This window comes from Pongo pygmaeus, chromosome 21 (genome assembly GCF_028885625.2).
Source record: "Pongo pygmaeus isolate AG05252 chromosome 21, NHGRI_mPonPyg2-v2.0_pri, whole genome shotgun sequence".
Classification (NCBI taxonomy): Eukaryota; Metazoa; Chordata; class Mammalia; order Primates; family Hominidae; genus Pongo; species Pongo pygmaeus.
The window spans coordinates 38,554,699-38,574,427 of NC_072394.2; the positions used below are offsets into that span (position 1 = coordinate 38,554,699).

Below are 19,729 nucleotides of genomic sequence, written 5' to 3' on the forward strand. Positions count from 1 at the left end.
CTAGTTGGGTTCTACCATTTTCTCTCCATCCCTGAACAAACGATAGAGCACTGACTGCCGCAGGTTCCAGCTGGGTAAAATGAGTGCCTTGACCTTTGCTCGCTTCCTGGGGATGTCGATAGGATCAGCCAATATCCTAGCAAGCATCCAGTCTCCATGGGAAAGTTTTCTTTCTATAGTCTGGCCTGCCCTTATCTGGTTCAAGCAGAAGGAGAGAGGATACCTAGAGATGGGGCTTTCTGTAGGCCCCCTCCCATGCTCTGCTTACCCTGAGACCATAATTTACTGAGAACCAGGCTTTCTGAACATCTCCGTGATCGGGGGGAGGGGCAGAGGTAGAGAACAAGAACACAGAGGAAAGGCCCTCGCACTTGCTGCCTCCCGTTCCTCCCGACCTTCAGACCAGCCCAGGGTCTTGTTCGGGGGAAGAGGGGAAGGCAGAAAAGTTCCACCACTGCTACAGGCCCCCTCTGTGACACTGGGAAAATTGTGTACTCTCGCTGGACCTCAGTTCCCCGATCTAACCAGGAAGACACATGTCTTCCAGATCACATGTCCTCAGAAAATTTAAGTTCTGTTTTTGTTTGTTTGTTTGTTTGTTTGTTTTTGAGACAGAATCTCGCTCTGTTGCCTAGGCTAGCGTGCAGTGGCGCAATCTTGGCTCGCTGCAACCTCCGCCTCCCGGGTTCAAGTGATTCTCCTGCCTCAGCTTCCCAAGTAGCTGGTATTACAGGCATCCACCATCATACCTGGCTAATATTTGTATTTTTAGTAGAGACAGGGTTTTGCCATGTTGGCCAGGCTGGTCTCAAACACCTGACCTCAGGTGATCCACCCACCTTGGCTTCCCAAAGTGCTTGGATTATAGGAGTGAGCCACTGTGCCAGGGCAGAAAATTTAAGTTCTGACAACGTATAGGTCAGAAGAAGGAATGGGAGTTAGATGAAGAGGACATTCCCAGCCTGAGATGGGGGCTAGAGAGAGAAGAAAAAGGGAATTAACATTCAGTGAGCACCTATGTGCCAGTACTATGCCAATTACTTTGCATACAATACATACACCATCTATATTCCCAAGTCTTCTTTCCAAGTGGCAGCCAGAGTGAACTTTGTAAAACATAAATTTGGCTGGGTGCAGTGGCCCACACCTGTAATCCAGGCACTTTGGGAGTCCGAGGTGGGCAGATCACGAGGTCAGGAGATTGAGACCATCCTGGCTAACATGGTGAAACCCCGTCTCTACTAAAAATACAAAAAAAAAAAAAAAAAAAAAATTAGCCGGGCGTGGTGGCGGGCGCCTGTAATCCCAGCTACTCGGGAGGCTGAGGCAGGAGAATGGCGTGAAACTAGGATGCAGAGCTTGCAGTGAGCCGAGATCACACCACTGCACTCCAGCCTGGGCGACAGAGTGAGACTCCATCTCAAAAAAACAAAACAAAACAAAAAACACAAAAAACACAAATCTGACTATGTCACTCAGTGACTTTCCTCTGCCCTTAGAATAAAATCTAAATTCCTTACCATGGCGTTCAGAGCCCTGAGCGAGCCGGTCCCTGCCTCCCCCTTCCAGCCATCTATCTCTATTGGTCTCTATAGGTCATTGGAAATTATTCTATTGGTCATTTCCGTCAGCCACAGGAGTCTTCTCTATTCATTTAGCAAATTCATTCCAGTCTCAAGACCTTTACACATGCTTAGGTTCCCTCTGCTTAGAATTCTTTTCCTGGTTCTTTGCCAGCTTGGCTCCTTCTTATCCTTTACGTCTCAGTTTAATTTAGTCCTCCCACCCCCTGCACTGCTTTTTTCACCACTTCTCGATTCCTTCATAATGCTTATCACAATTTGTAGCTATTTGTCTTTTTCTTTTAATGTCATGTTCACTCTTGATTCCACCTGGCATGGCGCACAGTAGGTATTCAATAAGTATCTGTTGGATGAATGAATGAATGAATTGTAAGGAAATGAGAGAGTGCTGCTTGAGTGCTTCGCATAGGGTATGGCTCTTACGAGGTGCTCAATAAATGGCAGCTTTTAGTGAGAACTGACACGGCAGAGATAATAAATACCCATTGATAGATTGCATACATGGTGGGTAGGGGAGGCAGCGGGTAATTAAGTTTGGAAAGTGATGCGCTCATGCCAGATCTTGGGGGTCCCTGATGCTCAGCCAAAGAGTTTGGACTTCCTGAAAGACAATAGCTGGAAGTCATTGCTGGGCCATTAATGTAACTATAAAGCCCTACTTCTGAGATGTGGGCTCAGCCACTTTGCGTACTCAAGGGGCTGTGCTGGGTGGTGGGGGTGCAGGGTTGGGAACAAACCCAGAGAGAGACAGGCTGGGAACCTTTCTTGTGTCATTCTCTGAGACAGGCTATTCCCACAGGCCCAGAAGGAGGGGACAGAGTTAGGAGCATCTGATTCCACGTGGCCATTACATTGTTTCTGGGGAGTGGAGGATAGGGGTGACCTAAGAGTCAGATGCTTGGATTTCTATTTGAGCCCCTCCCCTTATCAACCGTGTGACTTCTGCTAGGCTCATTCGCATCTCTGATTCTGTTTCTTCATCTGCAAACAGGCTGCTGTTCGTACCTGCCTCATGGTTTTCTTGGGGAGGATCAATGAGGTAGAACCTGCAAAGGGCTTAGCAGAGAGCCTAGCACCTACTGAGCGCTCAGTAAAGGTGAGCTATTATCTTCCATTCAACAGTGGGGGATTCAGAAAGGTAGACTGAACCACAAGTGCACAGAGGCATGAAACACTTTGGAGTGGCAGGAGTTTCCTGTGTGTGTTGGGGACGGCAAGGAGGCAAGTAGAGCGGCAGGTGGGTCCAGCTCCTGCAGCCCGTGTATATTGGCCAGGAGCTGGCACTTTATCTGGAGAGCGATGAAGACACTGCAGGGTATCGGGTTGGGAATGATGTGATCTGATTTCTGGCAGTGGGAGGACGAATTGGAAGGGTAAGGCTGGAGACCAGGAGACGGATGGTGGGCTGTTGGTGTGGCCTGGTGAGAAGTGATGGGCTTCATCTCAGGCTCGTGGAAGTGTAGAAGAGGGAACAGATCACAGAGTGAGTAGAGACAGAGAACGGACAGAGTGTGGGGCCTGATGGGGCTTGGGGAAGGGAGTGGGAAGAAAGGAACTTGTCTTGGATGGCTGCAGACTTTCTCCATGGGGTGGCTGACGAGATTATAAAACCGAAAGTATGGACAGTGCATGTGGGTTTTGATGCCTGTAGTTTGACTTTTTTGGGAATTCAGTAGCTCCCTGAGAAACCTCTCTTTTATCTGACTCTCCGAGTAGAAAATCTTTCTAAAATCTCTGAATGATGACTCCTCCATTAGGGATGAGTGTCCTGTGGGGACACTGTGCATACCTCCTAAGGAGGGGTGGCAGCTTGGCCTCCTTTGGTGGTAACAAAGCTGGGGATTTTATTTGGAAGCTGTATTTCAGAGTCTATCAGTTTTCTTGTGATTTTCTTCAAAGCATGTACAAAGAGGCAGTTCCAGTTAGTGGAATTTTTTTTTTTTTTTTTTTTTTTTTTTGAGACAGAGTTTCATTCTTGTTGCCCAGGCTGGAGTACAATGGCGCGATCTCGGCTCACTGCAACCTCTGCCTCCCGGGTTCAAGAGATTCTCCTAACTCAGCCTCCCAAATAGCTGGGATTACAGGCATGTGCCACCATGCCCAGCTAATTTTGTATTTTTAGTAGAGACTGGGTTTCTCCATGTTGGTCAGGCTGGTCTCAAACTCCTGACCTCAGATGATCCGCCTGCCTCAGCCTCCCAAAGTACTGGGATTACAGGTGTGAGCCACCACGCCTGGCCAGTGGAATGTTTTGTGTATTTATTCCATGGCTCTGGACCAAGACTAGGCAACTTTTCAAGAGTGGTGAAAGGTAAGCTCCTGCGTGCTCCCTCTCTCTATTATTTTCTTGATGGGTGTAGACTGGAAGCTCACATTCCAGAGAAACTTAGGTCTTAGATTATCCGTCTAATTTTTCTTATGGATGGGAACAAGAGAAGGTGCATGAAAGTTGCTCATGATTGTGAATAATGCCACAGCAGGGCTTGGCCCAGGCACCTCACTGGCAGCTACAGGCTTTCCCATGGCATGCAGCTGGCACTGCCTCTGGAGAGGAGGATAGGGGTGATGAACTGATGAACATCAGCACAGCCCCCGGCCCATCTCAGAGGCACGCACCTAGTGGCAGCAGGAGGGCCCCCGCAGACTGGAGAGGACTCAGCTATTGTCCTAAGCCTCCGACAGTGAGGCTCATCCATACCCGGCCTCCCATCTGAGATGAGCTCAGAGATATGACTGAAGTTTCAGGGCTAAAACCAAAGGGATTGGGTTGGTACCCCCTTCTTATGAGAAAAGGAGAGGAGAGCCCTGTCTGGGTCTGGCGGAATACAGTCTGCATCCCCACCCCAGCTGATTGCAGAGATGAGGAGATGCCTTTGTCTGAGTTGCCAGGGGAACCAAAGTTTCTGCCTTCTTCTGAGGCCCTGATTGGCTCCTGCTGGAGCTTAAGCTTTGGTGAATGGAAGGGCCTCTCTTCTGCCTACACCTTCCCTGAGGTGAGAGACGAGTAAGGCTGGAGTCCCCATGGATGCACTGTGTTGGTGTCTCTGTCCTACCTCCTTAGCTGGGGGTGCTGGATCCCCGTGCTCATTCATCTTTCACTAATCCTGGGCAGCATCTGCCCCAGGCCTTTCATCCTTCTAGGTCCAGGAAAGCTAGCCTAAGAATCGGGAAAACTGTATACCAATCCTGACATAGCCAGACTCACTCTTGGCCTTAGGCAGGTCTCTTCTCCCTGGGCCTCGGTTTCCCTACGTGTAAAAATGAAGGCATTTGGCTAAACTCTGGTCCTTCCAGCTCTGACTTCCCTGACCACACAGCCCAGATCCCCTCCTCTCTGACCCTCCATGGCCCTCCTCGTGCCTCTTGCGCGCCTCTGACTGCATTCTCTCTCGTAGGTTCTCTGGTAAGATGCAGGTCAGAATAGGGACTTGTAACCAGCCTTGAGCATTGTTTTGGTTTTCTGTAGGAAAAATTGTGCTCCCTGAAGCCTGTCCTAGAAGCCCTACATCCTGCAACCCCTCTTGTCCTCATCTGTCTCACCTGGACCGAGCCCCAGGGTCAGAAGCCCGGAGGAATGAATGATGGGTGCTCGTGTCTGTTGCAGGGTGGGGCCAGGCAGTGTGCAGAAAGGAGCATGTGGGGGTGGGCGGGGGCAGCTGGAAGAGGCCTGGAGCTCAGCAGTCCTGGGCTCCAGGCCTAACTTGTCCACCTGCTGGCTAGGTGACCTTGGGAGGGTGGCTCAGTTGCAGTCTCCCCACCTATCACACAGGAATAATAATGCCACCTCACAGGGCTTGTTGCCAAGTGACATGTCTGCCATACAGGAGACACCAAGTTCCCTTCCCTGCTCTCTCTTCTAAACAACGCAGGGAAATGGGGAAAGTTCAGATCGAGGAGGGGCCCTAGGCTGCAGGACCTGAGGTGCCCCAGGCCGGGTGTTAGATGCTGCTCATTCCTGGCAGTGCCAAAAAGCAGGGAGAAAAAAGTATTGGCCTTGGGTGGATGGGGGAGGCTGTGTGTCAGAGCTAATGTTTAAATAACACTTTTAAGATCCTCCAGGGACCTCAAATGAGGATTTTTCAGATGAGCTGAAAATGGAGCAAAGTAATGAGACTGAGCTCACTGGCAGGAAAGGGAGCAGCCTTAATTGGTACTGGCCTTGCCTTGGCCCCGTGACACTCATTACCACAGGCTGCCCAGGAGGATGACCCGTGCATTTGGGCTGTAAGCAATGTCAATTTCTTAGCATGGGGTGTGATGAGGTTGCATCTGGTAGTGACTCAGCCCTGCTTCTTGTCGACTCACCAGGTTGAGGGTGAGAGGGGACTTCTTAGTTGGCCTTCAGAGTCTGGTTTAGTTTTTAGCTTTGTGACCTAGCCTATCTCCACCTCCGGGGTCTAGAGGCAGCAGCCCAGACCTGGCCACTGTCTGTCACAGGTGTGGTGGGAGGCAGGGATGGGATGTTGAAGTCAGGCGTGAGTTGCTGGGGGACCTTCCCTCCTTTGCTGAGGTTTGCCTGGGGTCCTGGATGAGGTGGGTGGAGAGAGGGAAGAAGGGGCATTCTCAGAAGAAAAAAGGTTGGTGGGTGTGTGGGCGGGCGAATTTGTGCCAATGAGATGTGAATGTCTGGGCAAGCTTGTGTAGCTTACATGGAGGAGGCACGGAATCTAAGGGACATGTCTCAAAGAGGCTGGGGGATGGGCCTAAGAGGCCAGCATGGGCGGGGGTGAGGGGTGGGTCTTGGGAGTGGTTTGCGGTCCCTGTGGAAACACAGGTGGTAGAATTGGTGAATGGTAGGGACCAAGAGAGTCCTGTTCTGAAGACACCAGAAAATTCTGACCGGGCTCTTGTACGTGAGGCCTCTTCTGTTTTGCTGGGGCTGGACTGCGGGGTGAATGGCCGCGGGTGTGGTGCGTTACCGCTTCTCCTGGGGGCGGCCTGGTTTGCATTGTAAATACTGCTCCTGGAGCCACTGGTCATGGTGGGGGCACTTTTTCAGACGCCTTCCTGGGGAATGTTTGAGGGCCGATTGTTAGATCATTCTTGGCACCTGGTTTGTGCTGGTCTCTGGGACAGCACACCCCACTTTCTGGCTTTCTCATTCTGGCCTGCCCTCATTTGCCTGTTCCTGCTCCTCTCCTTAACTGTTCAGTGTGTGGGTTCCTCAGGGCTGCATTGCAGTTATTGTCGTTTTTAAAATAATACCGTTTTTTAATTTTAAAAATTCAATTTATTCATTTATTTTAAAAAATACAAATGAGAGCTCACTATTTCGGCCAGGCTGGAGTGCAGTGGCAACTCACAGGTGCAATCACAGGCTCAAACTCTTGGACTCAAGGGATCCTCCTACTTCAGCCTCCAGAGTATCCGGGATTACAGAGTGTGCCACTGCACCCAGCAAGTTTTTCTGTTTTGGGTTTTTTTTTTTGAGACGGAGTCTTGCTCTGTCACTCAGGCTGGAGTGCAGTGGCGCGATCTCAGCTCACTGCAACCTCCGTCCCCCAGGTTCAAGTGATTCTCATGCCTCAGCCTCCCGAGTAGCTGGGATTACAGGCACCTGCCACCATGCCCAGTTAATTTTTCTATTTTTAGTAGAGACGGGATTTCTCCATATTGGCCAGGCTGATTTCGAACTCCTGACCTCAAGTGATCTGCTCGCCTTGGCCTTCGAAAATGCTGGGATTACAGGCATGAGCCACCTTGCCTGGCAGTTGTGTTTTTTTTTTTTTTTTTTAATTAAAACCATAATAACATAGTACCAAGATTTGGGAAAACAGGAAGCAGAAAAAAATTACTCCTGAATATGATTGGGAGCTTGGAGTGTTTCCTTTCACCAGTTTTCCTTTGCTCTTTCTTGCACAGTCATCATTTCTAGCGCATCATCAGTAGTGTCCTGCATTTTTCTCTTAACGGTGTATCGGAAGCTGCCTTCTGTGTCGTTACTGAGGATTCTATGAAATACAGGATCGACTCATCCCTTTTCCTGCTGATGGATATTCAGGCTGTTTCCAGTTTTTGCTATTATGAATAACAGTGCAATGAACATTGCATAAAATGTTCTTCCTGTATTTCAGATGATGATGTCTCTTGGGGTGAAGACCCAGGAAGGGAATTCTGGGTAAAAGGCTGTGGCTGCCTTAGAGGCTTTCAGTAAACTTGCCAAACTGCTATGCCAACCTTTAACCCCCAGCATCCAGGGTGAATGGCAGAAACTGTTTTTTATTTCTCTCTCTCTCTTTTTATTTGATTTTTAAAAAATTTCTCTCTCTCTTTTTGATTTTTTAAAAATTTCTCTCTCTCTCTCTCTTTTTTTCCCCCGAGACGGAGTTTTGCTCTTGTTGCCCAGGCTGGAGTGCAGTGGCACGATCTCGTCTCACTGTAACCTCTGCCTCTGGGTTCAAGGGATTCTCCTGTCTCAGCCTCCTGAGTAGCTGGGATTACAGGAGCCCGCCACCACACCCGGCTAATTTTTTTTTTTTTGAGATGGAATTTCGCTCTTGTTGCCCAGGCTGGAGTGCAATGGCGCAATCTTGGCTCACTGCAGCCTCTGCCTCCTGGGTTCAAGTGATTCTCCTGCCTCAGCCTCCCGAGTAGCTGGGGTTACAGGCATGCGCCACCACGCCCAGCTAATTTTGTATTTTAGTAGAGATGGGGTTTCTCTATGTTGGTCAGGCTGGTCTTGAACTCCTGGCCTCAGGTGATCCTCCCGCCTCGGCCTCCCAAAGTGCTGGGATTACAGGTGTGAGCCACCACACCCAGCCTGTTTTTTATTTCTCTTAGGTCTGTAGAGCCTGTTCCTTGTGTGTAAGGACTGCTTCCAACTGTCCTCTGTCCATGCATTCATTCATCCTAAGGCAGGAGGCAGAATAGGGCTGTGGAGTCAGGCTGCCTGGGTTCAAACCAGCCTCCCCTCTTAACCACCTTGTGTCCACTTCCTCAGCTGTAAAGTGGACATCATGACAGGGAGCTACCTCACAGGGTCCCTGTGAGGCTTTCTATGCATGAAAGCATGGAAGACACTTGATATACAGTAAGCCTTGATGACAATGGTCAGGCCTAGAGAGAGGAAGGGGCTGGTCTCTCACCACCTGGTGATGCAGGGGCAGAGCTGAGGCCAGAATCAGGCTTCCTGCCTCCAGTGCTCTGTTTCCCTGATGCCAGGCTACTGCTGTGGATGGCATAGGTGGCCCTCTGTTTAAGAATATGTGGGAAGGGTGGAGTGCCTGGCTGGAGCTATAAGGCGGGGTCTCTCCCTTTCCTCCCAGAGCCATCACCTCCTTTCTGGGGTGCTTTCCCCCACAGAGTTATCTCTCTAGGTTAGAGCTTGGGGCCTCAGCTCAGGCCTGTTCCCCAGAGGTATATTCAGGGGACATCTGGCCCCAAGGAGTCTCCCTGGCTAGCCCTTGAGGAGGGCGTTTCAGTCTGGAGGGAAAGGTGAGTTCTGAGGACCCCTCCCTAGGTGGCTGTGTCAGTTTCCTAATGCTGCCCTAACAAATGACCATATACTTAAAACAACACAAATGGGTGACCCTAGACTTCTAGAGGTCAAAATCTGAAAATGGACCTTATGGGGCTGAAGTCAGGGCGTTGGCAGAGCTGCTAGGGGAGCATCCTTACCTGGCCTTTTCCAGCTCTCCAGGCCACCCACATGCCTTGGTTCATGGCCCCTTCTAGTAACTGCATCCCTCCCACCTCTGCCTCCGTCATCGTATCTCCTCTGACTCCCCCAAATCCCCTTTTGACTTACAAGAACCCCTGTGGTTACATTGAGCCCATTCAGATAATCTAGGACCATTCTCCATCTCAAAACTCTTTACCTAATCACCTGTGCAAGGTCCCTTTTGCCATGTGAGATAACATATTCACCTGATTCTGGGGATGAAGACATGGACATCTTTGGAGAGGGGGCATTATTATGCCTGCCACAGCAGCCAGTACCAAAGATCTCTCTGGATTACTGGACCCCCAGTTCCTGCTGGAATTGTACCACTAGCCTCCAAGATGGAGGGAGGGCTTGGGGGGTCCAGGCCTGATATGCTTTGGCCAGGGAGAGGTATGAGAGATTCTGTATGATGGGGGGCTCGGAAGGAAGGCAGTGCAACTGTGGTAGTGTGATAAACGTGTTCAGTGAGGCAGACATTGGGAAATGTCACCCCTGGCCTTCAGAGGTAGGCCTGGTAGGTGTGGGACCCACTGTGAGACACTGCCACAGAAAGCCAAGCACCTACTCCACACACCACCATCACTGCTGTGTGTGTTCACGTGCTTGTGTGTGTGTGCGCTCATCTGTGTCTCTGCATGAATACTCTTGGGAGGGCCAAGGAACAACTCTTGAAAAAGGTCCTTTCTGCTCTTGTTCTAAGAAAAATAATTACACAAGTGACTAATTTTATCCCTAATCCCATAATTACTTTATTATGTAGCTGGTGAGAGGGCCCGAGCTGTGCCTTTGGCTCCACTCTGGCTGCTAGCCCAGTTGGCCTGATCCACCAGCGTTGAGCCCCACCTTGCTTCTGGCCTGGGACTGCCATGAGGGCAAGATGAGTTCCATTCTGGCTGAGATCCAGCTGCCCTTTGGTATTTGGGGTCTGAAAGACCACCATTTCTTCCCACCAAGCCCATGCACAAAGTAAGAGCTTGTGTTTAGGGAATTAAGTCAGTAGATTCAAGAGATCTGGGTTCTAGTTCACCCCTCTCATTAACTTGCTCCCTGACCTTGAGCATGCTATTTCCCTCTGGATCTCAGATCTGTTGTCTGTGATACAGGGCCCTGGCCAGCTTAACACTCCATGATTCCATGAGGAGAAATGGGAGGACTAGAGCTTTGAGATGGAGGTACCTTCTTGCTACCTGCTGAAAACATACCCCAATCATAGCATTAAAGATAATATTAATAGTAGCTGGGCGCAGTCGCTCACGCCTATAATCCCAGCACTTTGGGAGGCTGATGCAGGCGTATAGCTTGAGCTCAGGAGTTTGAGACCAGCCTGGGCAATATGCAAACCCTGTCTCTACAAAAAATACAAAAATTACCTGGGCGTGGTGGCATGCGCCTGTGGTCCTAACTACTCAGGAGGCTGAGGTGGGATGATTGCTTGAGCCTGGGAGGTTAAGGCTTGCGGTGAGCCGAGATCATGCCACTGCATTCCAGCCTGGGCGACAGAGTGAGACCCTGTCAAAAAAAAAAAAAAAAAAAAAAAAGGTAACAATAATATCCATCATTACTTCATAGCAAACCTTGTACCCGATTCTTCATTTATATTTTTCTCATTCTATACTTGGATGACTGGGTGAGGTAGGTTTTACGGAAGAGGAAGCTGAACCAGCAGTTGATCAAGTGACTCACCTGTCGTGAAATGGCAGAGCTAGGACTGTAGCCTATGCTCTTAACTTCTGCCCCCATTGTCTTTTTCTACTGTATAAATAAATGAAGGGCCACTCAGCTAGGAAATGGCGGGGCTGGGATTTAAACCCAGGTCTGTCTGTCTCCAAAGTTCTTGCCACCTCCCAGAATTAGGCTTGCAGGGGTGATTATACTCTTGAACTTCAAATATGTAAACTTAAGCTTGACACAACAAGAAATAGCAATGGTGAAACAAATTGGAAACTCCAGTAGACTGGAGAGTTGGTAGCCCAAGGTTGTGTTCTAGCTTTGCCACTGGCTCACGCTGTGAACTTAAGCAGATCCCCACTAATCCCTAGGCCTCAGTGTTCCCCTGTGCACGAGGGGTGGGATTCGATGGTATCCAAAGGCTTTCCTGGTATTGATGGTTTGACATTCTAGGCCATCTGGTCCCAGAAGGTACTGTGGGGCAGGAGACCAGCCCATGGTGGAGACCAAAGGGTGGGTGAGTTGGCAGCCCTAGTTGTTTCTATTACATTTATTCCCACGAGAACAGAGATTGCTTGGACTGTGTCCCACTGAACATTTGCAGAACAACTTACCCAGGCCATGGAGTTGAGAATAAAGAGTGGAGGAGGTAGTTTCTGGGCTGTTCCTGCAAGGTTACTGCCCAGCCTGGGCTATTAGCTCCTCAGGGGTCCAGGTCTGTCATCTACCTTGCTCCAAAGGCTGCACTGGCCTCAGGTAGGCAGAAGCAATGGCTGCACGTCTGTCTGTGGGAGTCTGTGAGGGTGCCTAGGCATAATAAATAAGAACACTATTTTGTGTTTTCTCTGTCTTTTTTTTTTTTTTTTTTTTTTTGAGCCAGGGTCCCACTCTGTTGCCCAGGCTAGAGTGCAGTGGCTTGATCACGGCCCACTGCATGCAACCTCCACCTCCTGGGTTCAAGTAATTATCCTGCCTCAGCCTCCCAAGTAGCTGGGATTACAGGTGCACGTGACCACATCTGGCTAATTTTTGTATTTTTAGTAGAGACAGGGTTTTGCATGTTGGTCAGGATGGTCTCGAACTCCTGGCCTCAAGTGATCCAACCGCCTTGGCCTTCCAAAGTGCTGAGATTACAGGCGTGAGCCACTGCACCCCGCCTACTTTGTATTGTCTATTAGCATGGCCTGCAACCCACTTTCCTTGAAATACTACATTTAATTCTCTTAAAACCGTATGAGGTAGGTATATGGTCATTCCATTTTACAGTTGAAGAAACTGAGACTCAAAAGGTTAAGTACTTTCTTTCAGATCACACCATCAGTGAGGGATAAAGTGGGATTTGGGATTCTGCCTCCAGAGCCCACAGTCTTGGCCTTAGGGACTGATACCACATGGGCCGAAGCAATAAGCATGAGGTCAGGAGTCAGCGGGTTTGGAATCCCCCCTCCGCTCACCATCTGTGTTTCCTTGGGCAAGTTACTTTATCTGTCTGGATTTCCGTTTCTCTCTCCATAAAATGGGTATATTAATACCTGCCAGTTGGGATTGATTTAAAGGTCACTGAGATGATGGGAAGTGCAAGTGTCTAGCCTGTGGCCTTTCACCTCTTGCCCCTGCCTCCTTCCTGCTTCCCTCTACATATCTGAGGCTCCGGCCACCCTGGAGGTCTCCCACGCATGGCTCAGGCCTTTGCACAAGCTGCTCCTCTGCCTGGAAGTTGCTATCTCTGCCTGTTGTTGTAAAGATAGACTTCCTTCACATCTAGACTTCGATCCTTTACTGTTTTCTTGAGGATTCTGGAAAGGGGAAGGGGTGAGGTAGGTTCTCCCACAGGCCTGTTCAGTGATTATCAGGACAACCCCTCGGTAGGGGCAGAATTGAGGGTAGCGGGTAGGGTCCTGAACACCCTGGAAATATAAATCCCTCCAGAAAATTTCCTCCCTTTATACTTGACAGCTTAGGAAGGGCGTGCATATGAGGTGAGTGTTTCCTCTTTGGATCATTAACCTTCCTATTACTGTGGTCTCACTTTTTCAGTTCCCCCGATTTCTCTGGCATCATCTCATGGCCTTTTACTTTCTTGTTTGGTTTTCTTGCTAGAACTTACAAAAAAATTTTCAAAATTGTGGTAAAATATACAGAACCTAAAATTTACCATCTTGACCACTTGTATTTTGAGGGAGGGTCTCACTCTGTCGCCAGGCTGGAGTGCAGTGGTGTGCTCTTGGCTCACTGCAACCTCTGCCTCCCAAGCTCAAATGATTCAAGCGATCCTCCCGCCTCAGCCTCCTGAGTAGCTGGGACTACAGGCACATGCAACTGTGCCCAGCTAAGTTGTTTTTTTTTTTTTTTTTTTTTTTGGAGAAACAGGGTTTCACCGTGTTCCAGGCTGATCTGGAACTCCTGGCCTCAAGTGATCCAACCGCCTCAGCCTCCCACAGTGCTGAGATTATAGGTGTGAGTCAGCATGCCTGGTCCATCTTAACCATTTTTAAGTAAGTGTACACTTCAGTAGTGTTGGGTAGGTTCATATTGTGCAACACCGTCACTACCACTCATCTTCAGAACTTTTAAATCTTTTTTCTTTCTTTTTTTTTTTTTAGAGACAGTGTCTCGCTCTGTTGACTAGGCCTGAGTACACAGGTGCAATCATAGCTCACTCCATCCTTGAACTCCTGAACTTAAGCAGTCTGCCTGCCTCAGCCTCCTGAGTAGCTGGGGCTACAGGTGCATACTGTGGTAGCTGACTAATTTTTTTTTTTTTTTTTTTTTTTGGTAAAAATGGGGTTCTTCCTTTGTTGCCCAGGCTGGTCTTGAACTCTTGGCTTCAAGTAATCCTCCTGCCCCGGCCTCCCAAAGTAACGGGATTACAGGTGTGAATCTGAATTTTTAAATTTTTTAAAATTTATTTTTCCACGGCAGAGTCTTGTTCTGTTGCCTAGACTGAAGTGCGGTGGCAGGATCACTGCAGCCCCAACCTCCCAGGCTCAAATGATCCTCCCATCTCATACTCCCAAGTAGCTGGGACTACATATGCATGCCACCATGCCTGGCTAATTTTTTCTTTTTTTCCTTTTCTTTTCTTTCCTTTTTTTTTTTTTTGAGACAGGGTTTCACTCTGTTGCCCAGGCTAGAGTGCAGTGGCTCATTCTCGGTTCACTGCAACCTCTGTCTCCTGGGCTCAAGGGATATTCGCCCCTCAGCCTCCTAAGTAGCTGGGACTACAGGCATATGCACTATCACACCTGGCTAATTTTTTATTTTTTGTAGAGACAGGGTTTCATCATGTTGCCCAGGCTGGTCTCAAACTCCTGACCTCAAGTGATCCATATGCCTCAGCCTCCCAAAGTGCTGGGACTATAGGCATGAGCCACTGCGCTGGGGCAGCTAATTAAAAAAAATTTTTTTTGGATAGAGATTGGGTCTCACTATGTTGCCCAGGCTGGTCTCAAACTCCTGGGTTCAAGTGATCCTCCTGCCTCAGCCTCCCAAATTGCTGAGATCATAGGCATGAGTCACTGCACCCAGCCTGAATACTTTTTTTATTTTTTGAGACTGAGTTCCGCTTTTGTTGCCCAGGCTGGAGTGCAATGGCGTGATCTTGGCTCACGGCAACCTCCGCCTCCTGGGTTCAAGCGATTCTCCTGCCTCAGCCTCCTGAGTAGCTGGGATTACAGGCATGCACCACCATGCCCGTCTGATTTTGTATTTTTAGTAGAGATCAGTTTTCTCCATGTTGGCCAGGCTGGTCACAAACTCCCGACCTCAGGTGATCTGCCCGCCTCGGCCTCCCAAAGTGCTGGGATTGCAGGCATGAGCCACCATGCCCAGCCAAATTTTTTAATATGAAAAAAGTGAAACTATATCCATTAAACAATAACTCCCATTTCCTCCTCCCCCAACCTGTGGCAGCTGCCATTCTCCTTTCTGTAACTGCAAATTGGACTAGATACCTCAGATAAGTGGAGTCATACAGTGTTTGTCTTTTTGTGACTGGCTTATGTTACTTAGTATAATGTCCTCAAGTTCACCCATGTTGTCATATGTATCAGAATTCCCTTCCTTTCTAAAGCTGAATAATATTCCATTGTATATATGTACAACATTTTGTTTATCCACTCATCTGTCGATGGACACTTGTTGCTTCCACCTCTTGGCTATGTGAATAATGCTGCTATGGCCTTGGCTCTACAGAGATCTCTTTGATACCTTGCTTTCAATTATTTTGGATATAGCCTCAGAAGTGGAATTGCTGGGTCGTATGGTTAGCACTTTTTTTTTTTTTTTTTTTTTTTTTTTTTTAGACAAGAGTCTCGTTTTGTCAGCCAGGCTGGAGTGCAGTGGCACGATCTCAGGCTCACTGCAGCCTCTGCCTCCCAGGTTCAAGCAGTTCTCCTGCCTCAGCCTCCTGAGTAGCTGGGATTACAGCTTCTCCACCCCGCCCGCTAATTTTTGCATTTTTAGTAGAGACAGGGTTTCACCATGTTGGCCAGGCTGGTCTCGACTCCCAGCCTCAGGTGATCTGCCCGCCTCAGCCTCCCAAAGTGCTGGGATTACAGGCATGAGCCACCACACCCAGCCGGCACATTTTTTTAAAGCCACTATTTATTGCATGCTTAATACGTGCCAGGAACTGGGTTAATGAGTTGACATATATTGTCTCACTCAATCCCTGCGTCCACTCTGCGTAGTAGGAAGAATTATCCCCAGTTTGTAGCTGAGAAAATAAAGACTCAGAGAGGTTAAGTTATTTGCTCAAAGTCTCACAGCTAGGAAGCTTTGGAACATGCACTGGAGCTTTGACCTGCCGCCAAAGCCTTGCTTTTAACTATTGTGACATGCTGCCTCCCAGTGGCCTCTCTCTCCACCTGTCTGTAGAATTTTCTGCCTCTGTTGTGTCCCATTTTTTTTTTCTCTCTTGCCTTGTGTGTGTTCACTCTCTCTGGAAACTTTGAGCAACTTAAGTAAAGGCCCTTTGACTGCCAAGAAGTTTTTGTGAGTTGGAAACTTAGAGCGGGAGGCCTGTAATTTGCTTTCTAATCATGGTCCTCTGGATTTATAGCTGCCTGTCTCCCAGTGACTGACAGGCTCTTATTTAGCCTCTTGCGGTGATTGGCTTGTGGATCCACAGAAAGCCGGCCCAAGAGGGCCAGCTTCTGGGGTACAGGGACGCTGTACCCTCAGAGAGGCAGTGTGGGAGGGGAGAGGGCCCGGCTAGGCCAACGAGGATTCTCTTGGCTCACTGATTCCTAGCAACAACAGAGGCAGAAAATTTTACAGAAAGATGGGAAAAGAAAGGCTATGAAGTAGATTCCAGTACAATTGCCTTTTTCTGATTTTCAAAACTATCAGAGCGAAAATATTCCTAAATTTGGTTCGAGTGTTATAAGTTCAAGCCAGACTTAAGATTTGCATGATAGTCATGATAGTCAGTTATCTTTCTGTCATCCTTTAAAAAAATTTTTTTGTTATACAAAATTTCAAACACACATAAAAATAAAGAGTATAGTGTAATGCACTTCTGTGAACCCATTGCCTAGGTTAGCAATGATTAACACATAGAGTCACAGCTTGTCTATCCAATAACACAGAAGTTTAAATTTTTCCTCATTCACAGCACTAGCTCAGCGCTTCAGACCTAGTTGTTGCTCAGTAAATAAATAGATGTTGACTGATTACAAAGCCCTTCCCCTCTCTAGGTCTCAGTTTCCCCATCTGTGCAGTAAAGGGATAGGATTAGGTGCTTTCTTCTTCTTCTTTTTTTTTTTTTAAGACGGAGTTTCACTCTTGTTGCCCTGTTGCCCAGGCTGGAGTGCAATGGTACGATCTCGGCTCACCACAACCTCTGCCTCCTGGGTTCAAGTGATTCTCTTGCCTCAACCTCCTGAGTAGCTGAGATTACAGGCATGTGCCACCATGCCTGGCTAATTTTGTATTTTTAGTAGAGATGGGGTTTCTCCATGTTGGTCAGCTGGTCTCGAACTCCCGACCTCAGGTGATCCGCCCACCTTGGCCTCCCAAAGTGCTGGGATTGCAGCCCAGCCTAGGTGGTTTTTTGTTGTTGTTGTTTGTTTGTTTGTTTTTGAGACAGAGTCTCGCTCTGTCACCCAGGGTGGAGTGCAGAAGCACAATCTCTGCTCACTGCAACCTCTGCTTCCCAGGTTCAAGTGATTCTTTTGCCTCAGCCTCCTGAGTAGCAGGGACTACAGGTATGCGCCACCACACCTGGCTACTTTTTGTATTTTTTTTTTTTTCAGTAAGGATGGGGTTTCACCATGTTGGCCATGCCGGTCTTGAACTCCTGGCCTCAAGTGATCCAACCAGCTTGGCCTCCCAAAGTGCTGGGATTACAGGCATGAGCCACCGCACCCAACCAGGATTAAGTGCTTTCTAAGAGACATGGTAGTCAAAGTATACACTTGGATGTCAGACACAATTGTTTTTCCATTTGTTAGCTAGGTATCTTCAGGCAAGCCGAGTCTCAGTTTTCCCATCTGTAAAGTGGGGATACGACTTCTCAAGGGTGGTTGTAAGCACTGAATAAAGTAGCTGTTTTGTTGCTAATACTTTTATTATTGCTATTTTGAATATTAATATTCTGGTTGGAAGAATCCGTGTATTTCAGAAACGCAAAAATAAAATTGGAATGGACTAGAATTCATGCCCTAGGATTTGGCTTCTTTTTTTGTCCCAGTCAGCAGATAATCAGAAGCCCAAGAAATGAATAGTGCAAGAGGAGGCCCAGAGTGAGGGCCATCCAGGCTGATTTCATCTCCTCTCTTCCCCTGCCCCTGCCGTGTGTGGGTGTCACAGCCCCCACCCCTATGAGAGAGCCCGACTAGCCACCCCCTCCCCTAATGAGACAGGCCCAAGATGGAAGAGCCCAGAGGTGGAGAGGGTGGCGCTGCAGGATATCTTGTTGCTAGGATTTCCGAGGAGGCAGCAAGAGCCTGTTTCCAGAGCTGGGAGGGAATGATGGGCTGATGAGTAGATGTAGGGCACGTGGCCCCAGATGGGGTTTTGTGGGATTCTGGGCAAGGGACAGCAGCTGTAGAATATGGCCCCTTTCATAGACTGTGGGCTCAGGATTACCTGTTCATTTCTTCCATTTACCTCCTTATCTGTCAATATCAGACCTGCATGTGAATGCTGACTCACTCTATGACCTTTGGCAAGTGTTGTGCTGCTATACTTGCTGGCCCTCAGTTTTCTCACCAATGGGAGGGCTAAGTGAAACATGTATAATAAAGTGCTCTGTAAAAAGGAAGACAAAGTAGAAATGTGAAGGTTCACTACCACTGTCATCTTTATTATTATAATTATTTTTTCTTTTACTGTCAGATGAGGGAATTGGCCTCTGTTTGGTTTCCATGCATGAATAGGGGGCCCTGGAGGGTACTTCCGCTGTGAGGGCCTGTGTCAGGAGACTGTGGGAATTGGCTAGATGGGCCCCATTAGTGAAACTCCAGGGAACAACTGAAGAGGGCAGCAAAGTTCAAAGCCAGAGAGGCAGCCCAAGGGGGGCTATGGTTGCTGAAAGCTGCTCACTTCCTGGCTCTAGTGAGATTCCAGGAAGGACTTTCAATGGTTCAGGCCAGAAGCTTTGAGTGAGGTGAAGGTAACAGACCTTTCTTATATAAATATGTTTACACATATATACCAGAAAGTAAGCAACAAAACAAGACCCAAATGGACACAAAAGAAATAATTCCACTATCATAAAACAACCTCTGGTAACATGTTTTAAAATATTTCCTTCCCGTTTGCTTTTTTCTAGGCATGTGCACATACATACATATTTTATAGAAATTGGGGCCGGGCACAGTGGCTCATGCCTGTAATCCCAGCACTTTGGGAGGCTGAGGTGGGCAGATCACTTGAGGTCAGGAGTTCGAGACCAGCCTTTCAACATGGTGAAACCCTGTCTCTTCTAAAAATACAAAAATTAACCAGGCGTGGTGGCGGGCACCTGTAATCCCAGTTACTCGGGAGGCTGACGTGGGAGAATTGCTTGAACCCAGGAGGCGGAGGTTGCAGTGAGCCGAGATCGTGCCACTGCACTCCAGCCTGGGCAACAGAGCAAAAACTCCATCTCAAAAAAAAAAAAAGAAAAAAGAACAAAAAACATATTTTATAGAAATTGGATCATTTGTTACGTACCATTTTGTCTCTGCTTTTTTACCTGTATTGTGTTAAGAACATGATTATATAGCCACATATAGATCCACAACATTATTTTGTAGTAGCTACGTAGTATTTCAGCATATGTATGTATCACTATTTACATAACGTAGCCACTATTATTGGACATATATATTAACTCCAATGCTCTACTTTACTCTTGTATACAGTGCTTAGACAAATGTTCTTATAGCCACATCTTTGTGTCATTCATTGTTCCCTAAGGATCAATTCCTAAAAAAGGAATTTCTGTGTTAAACGGTATGCACACTTTTAAGGCTTATCATGTACTTTTTCAACGATGAAAGATGAAACCAGTTGATAGCTGCATTGACACTGTCTGAATCTGCCCAATTTATTGAAGGCGCATTATCTTAATAAGCCGGCAGCGGTAGCTTAGTGGGTGGGAGGCTCACTTGCATGGATTGGGCTGAGGGAGGCATCAATAGCCACTCTAAAGGGACTTTGCAAAGAGAGGCCCCGGGGTGGCCTGATGGGGCTGGGTTGGACTGTGTTGAAGGGGCTTACCTGCCCGGGCTGTGCTGTGCTGGGCTGTGTTGGTCTGACTGTATTGGTTATGGGAGGCTGTGCTGGGTGGTTGGTCTGGGTTGGCTGCACTGGCTCAGGCCTGGCA

General features: G+C 48.2%; 1 protein-coding gene across 15 annotated transcripts in view; it reads left to right on the forward strand.

Moving 5' to 3' along the window:
• Window positions 1-19,729, forward strand: part of EPB41L1 (erythrocyte membrane protein band 4.1 like 1) — a 139,694-nt gene that overhangs the window by 30,164 nt on the left and 89,801 nt on the right. For 2 of the 15 annotated variants that reach the window (XM_063659200.1, XM_063659202.1), the window contains exon 1: window positions 2,575-2,679. The exons of 12 other annotated variants lie outside the window; for them this stretch is intronic. The gene's annotated coding sequence lies outside the window, so the exon portion shown is untranslated. Of the gene's footprint in view, window positions 1-2,574; window positions 2,680-19,729 lie in introns of those variants that run through there. One more of the 15 variants, XM_054467190.2, reaches the window with a different exon arrangement.